At 33.6% G+C, this 5,366-nt stretch overlaps 1 non-coding gene across 1 annotated transcript; it reads right to left on the minus strand.

The window, feature by feature from the left end:
• Positions 1-1,189: 1,189 nt before the first annotated feature.
• LOC113853438 lies at positions 1,190-1,296 on the minus strand. Its single transcript, XR_003502610.1, has one exon. It is a non-coding gene; the product is annotated as a small nucleolar RNA R71 (small nucleolar RNA).
• Between the last annotated feature and the right edge of the window lie 4,070 nt (positions 1,297-5,366).

A 5,366-nucleotide genomic window follows, 5' to 3' on the forward strand; every position in this document is an offset into this window, starting at 1 on the left:
TATAAAATTTGTATTATGTTTTACAGCATTTTATTACCTTTTAATGTTCTTATTTCTCATCTTTTTACATGTTACAAATCTTTCAAATGAATTGTTTGGCTCAACTAATTGTCAATTTGTAAAGTGGTAATTGAAACTAAGATCCTTGTAGACGATACTTGGAACTCATATTGATTTCCAACATTTTATTACTTTTTACAACTACCTAGTACACTTGCTAGTTAGTGATTTTACCCAAAGAATATTCTTGTATTCTAATTTTGTGTAATAAGTTTTTGGCGCCGTTGCAAGGAATCTTTATTTTTCAATATCATTAGTAGCAAGGAGACAAATAGATTGAGCTATTTGTTTTCTATTTTGTTTTAAATTCTGATTTTATTGATTGAATTTTGTATAACCTTTTTGCTAGTTTTTCTGCATATTATTGCTATCCAGCTCTGTATAAATGCTATACCATTGTATTTTGTGTTTAGTTGAATGTTTAGATGTTAGTTTCCTTTCTTAATTTCTTGTTAGATATTCTGCTAGTAATTTTTTTATACTATATTGTTCTGTATTCTGATCATTTTTCAAGTGTTTTTGCTGTGTTTAGTTTTCCTTTTTGTTATATGTGTGGGAAAAATAAAAACAAGACTGCTCTTGTGTTTGATTTGGACATAGACAAAACATTGAGAATGCTGAGAAATGAATTAAGAGTAGGAAATTCAGCAAGTAAGGAGCAGGAATTGAAATCTACACCTTCTACTCCTAAATCGGAAGAACTTTGAATTCCTTTTCCTACACCACCAACACCTCAAAAGAAGATAATGACTGAACAGAATATGATGAGAACTTTAGGGGATTATGCAATACCTAACAGTAGGAATACAACTCCTCTATAGTCAGACCTACCACACATGCCAACCATTTTGAAATAAAATCAACTTTACTTCATTTAGTTCAGCAAGATCAATTTTTCAGTTCAATTTTGGATGACCCTAACTTACATATCTCTAACTTTTTGCAGCTTTGTGACACAATAAGGATGAATGGACTCAACTAGACTGCAATTAGATTGAGATTATTTCCATTTTCCTTAAGAGATAAAACAAAGTGCTAGCTGTAAGCGTAGCCATAAGGAAGCATAACCACTTGGGCAGACCCTGTCAACAAATTTCTTACCAAGTATTTTCTACCATCTAAAATTGCCAAATTAAGAGGAGAGATTACATCATTTATGCAGCAAGAAGGGAAATCTTTATATGAGGCTTGGAAGAGATATAAAGAGTTATTGAGGAAGTGTCCACACCATTACATACCAGAATGGATGTAGCTGGAAACTTTCTATAATGGAATAAGTCTAGCCACTATAACTATGATTGATGCAGCTGTGGGAGGATCATTGAATACTAAATCATTTGAAGAAACTCAGCGAATTATAGAAATGATGGCTTCATCTATGTATCAAAATTCTAATTCAAGACACTCTACAAGGAGTGAAGGATATGAGGCTAAAATTCTTGAGACTTTCCTTGCGCAAAACTAGCTGCAAAACCAAATGTTTCAGAGTAAATTGCTGCAATAACTCAACAAATAAGCAATTTACGGGCTGCTCCAATTCAGAACATGCAACTTGTTTGTGATTTTTGTGGAGGAAGTCATGCTAATGGTGCATGTAATGCACATACAACTGAACCTCAAGAGCAAATTAATTATTTGAAAAATTTTCAGAGACAACCACCTTCATTCCCAACCGGCTTTTAATACTCTAATAGCATAAACCAGCAGTATTATAATTAGAATTCTCAAAATTTTGCTGCAAAGAATTCTAATTTTGCTTTACCTTTTTCTGGTGTAAGTCCAGTAGCACAACAATCTTATTTTCAACGGAATCCAACCACTCAACCTCAAAGAAATAAAAAATTTTCTAAGTCTATGACTGAAAGGTTGAATAAGATGGAGGAAACTATGTTGCAGTTTATGAAAGTGTCCCAAACAAGCTTTAAGAACCAAGAATCTTCCATAAAAAAGCTTGAAACTCAAATTGGACAGTTGGCTGAACAACTGTCCAACAGAGAAGAAGGGAGATTTCCTAGCCATATAGTTGTCAATTTGAAAGAACAATGTCAAGCTGTAATGACTAGGAGTGGGGCTATTGTAAGAAGTCCTAAACCTATTGAAAAGAGAGACAAAAATTCTATTGAGGAAGAGAAGTTGAAGTTTGATTTAGATGAAGGAAAATTCACTTTGATGAAAAGAGAGAATTCAGAAAAAGAAAGTTTTTCAAGGGCTGTGAGAAAGACAGAAAGACAAATATTTGATGAAGCAAATCAGTCTATTAATGAGGAGATATACAAGAGACTTCCTTATCCTTAAAGAATGCCTAATCCAAAATGAGAAAAGCAGTTTGAGAGGTTTCTAAATGTCTTCAAAAAACTTCAAATAAATATTTCTTTTGCTGAAGCACTTGAGCAAATGCCCTCCTATGCTAAATTCATTAAGGAGTTGTTATCTAAGAAGAGAAAGCTTGAGAATGACAAAATAGTCCCTTTGACTGAAGAATATAGTGCTATTTTGCAAAAGAAGCTCCCTTAAAAATTAAAGGATCTAGGTTCTTTTAGCATCCCATGTTCCATTGGAAATTGTACCATGGGAAAAACTCTGTGATCTTGGGGCCAACATTAACCTTATGCCTCTTGCTATCATGAAGAGACTTGGAATAGAGGAAGTCAAGCCTACTAGCATAACTTTACAGCTTATAGACAAATCTTACACATATCCTTATGGTATTGTAGAGGATTTGCTAGTTAAGATTGACAAATTTATTTTCCTTGTAGATTTTGTAATCTTAGACATGGAAGTGGATGCCAACATCCCTTTAATTTTGGGCAGACCATTCTTAGCCACCAGGAAAGCTTTAATTGATGTTCAAAAGGGAGAGCTTATGTTGAGAGTGCAGGATGAATAGGTTATTTTTAATGTATTTGAGGCTTTAAACATCCCAATAATGATGTTACTTGTATGAGGGTTGATATTCTAGACTCTATTACTTTTCCTCACTTTATTGATAATGTTGATGAGATTTCATTGTTAAGGGAAATAATAGTTGCTGGGAATTGTTCTACTGCTGTAAAAAAAGAAGAACACTTGAGAGAATATGTGCAGCAGCGGGACACCTTGCTAATTGTTCCTTTTTCAGAAATTTCAGCAAAAAAAGATTTGAAAAATGAAATAAAAGAAAAGAAGGCTGAGAAACTTAAGCTGAAACAGTTGCCTTCCCACTTGAGATATTCTTTCTTAAACAAAGAACATGAAAATCCGGTGATCATTAGCAATGATCTCAAGGGAGAGAAGGAAGAGAAATTGCTGAGAATTTTAAGAGCTCATAAGTAGCAATTGGCTAACATATTTTATATTTAAAGGGGATACATCCAACTTTTTACAAGCATCGAATTCCGTTTGAAGAGAATTATAAACCAGTAATGAAGCCACAAAGAAGATTAAATCCAGCCATGAAAGAAGTAGTAAGAAAAGAAGTGATGAAGCTGCTAGATGCAGGAATTATTTACCTAATTTTGGACAGCTAATAGATTAGTCCAATCCAAGTTGTCCCTAAGAAAGGAGGGATGACCGTTATGCCTAATGAAAAGAATGAATTAATTTCCACTAGGACTGTCAGAGGCTAGCGCATGTGTATTGATTATAGAAAATTAAATGATGCAACTAGAAAGGATCATTTCCCAATGCCATTTGCTGATCAAATGTTGGAAAGACTAGCTAGACATGTCTTTTATTATTTTCTTGATAGATATTCCGGCTACAATAAATAGCGACGGATCCTATAGATCAAGAGAAGACTACATTTACATGTCCATTTAGAGTTTTTGCATATAGAAAAATGTCATTCGAATTGTGCAATGCTCCCACTACTTTTCAAAGGTGTATGCTGTCTATATTTTTGTTGATTTAGTAGAGAAAATTATTAAAGTGTTTATGCATGATTTCTCTGCTTTTGGTAATTCTTTTAATGAATGTTTAGCTAATTTGTCCATTATTTTACAGAGGTGTCAAGATACCAGCCTTGTTTTGAATTGGGAAAAGTGTCATTTCATGGTCCAAGAGGGAATTGTCCTTAGCCATAGAATTTCTGAAAAAGGAATGGAGGTGGGTCAAGCAAAAATAGAAGTTATTAGTAAACTGTCTCCACCAATTAATGTTAAGGGAGTTAGGAGTTTCTTAGATCATGCAGGCTTTTATAGGAGGTTTATCAAGGATTTTTCAAAAATTGCAAAACCTCTTAGTGATTTACTTGTTAAGGATGCTAACTTTATTTTTGATGATTCTTGTTTGAATGCATTTTCTGTTTTAAAAGAGAAATTTATTTCTGCTCCTATTCTTGCAAAACCTTTTGAATTTTACCTTTTGAATTAATGTGTGATGCAAGTGATAGTGCAGTAGGTGCTATTCTAGGACAAAAAAAGGATAGAAAACTGCATGTCATTTATTATTACAGCAAAGTCTTAAATTCTACACAAGTAAATTACACAACTACTGAAAAAGAACTCCTTGCCATTGTGTTTGATTTTGATAAATTTAAATCATATTTGATGGGATCCAAAGTCATAGAATATACTGATCATTCTGCTCTCAAATATTTGTTGTCCAAGCAGGCTGTCAAACAAAGATTATTGAGATGGATTTTGCTGCTATAAGAGTTTGAATTAAAAATTAGAGATAGAAAAGGAAAGGAGAATAGGGTAACTAATCATCTGTCCAGATTTCCATTGGACAGTTTAACCTCTAATTCCTTAGACATTAATGAAGAATTTTCATATGAGAGACTTCTTGTTGTGGAAGATCTACCTTGGTTTCCTGACACAACAAACTTTAAGGCTACTCAACTCATTCCAAAGAGATTTACTTGGTAACAAAGAAAGAAATTTCTACATGATGGCAAATTCTATATATGGGAAGACCCTTATTTGTTTAAAATTGGGGTGGATGGTCTACTTAGAAGGTGTATCCCACAAAGTGGACAAGCTGAGATATTGTGGCATTGTCATAATTCATATAGAGGCCACCATGAGAGTTCAAGAACTACTGCAAAAGTCTTGCAAGTAGGATTTTTATGACCTACACTCTTTAAAGATGCCAAAAATTATGTTCAGAGTTATGATAAGTGCCAAAGGATAGGCAACATCTCTAGGAAACATGAGCTGCTATTAACAAATATTGTGGAAGTGAAATTATTTGATGCATGGGGAATCAACTTCATCAGACCTTTTCCCATGTCTTTCTCTCATAAATACATACTTGTGGCAGTTGATTATGTTTCCAAGTGGGTGGAAGCCATTCCAACAATGACAAATGAAGCCAAGGTGGTAATT

This window comes from Abrus precatorius, unplaced genomic scaffold (genome assembly GCF_003935025.1).
Source record: "Abrus precatorius isolate BTA unplaced genomic scaffold, Abrus_2018 Scaffold10, whole genome shotgun sequence".
In the NCBI taxonomy this organism is placed as follows: Eukaryota; Viridiplantae; Streptophyta; class Magnoliopsida; order Fabales; family Fabaceae; genus Abrus; species Abrus precatorius.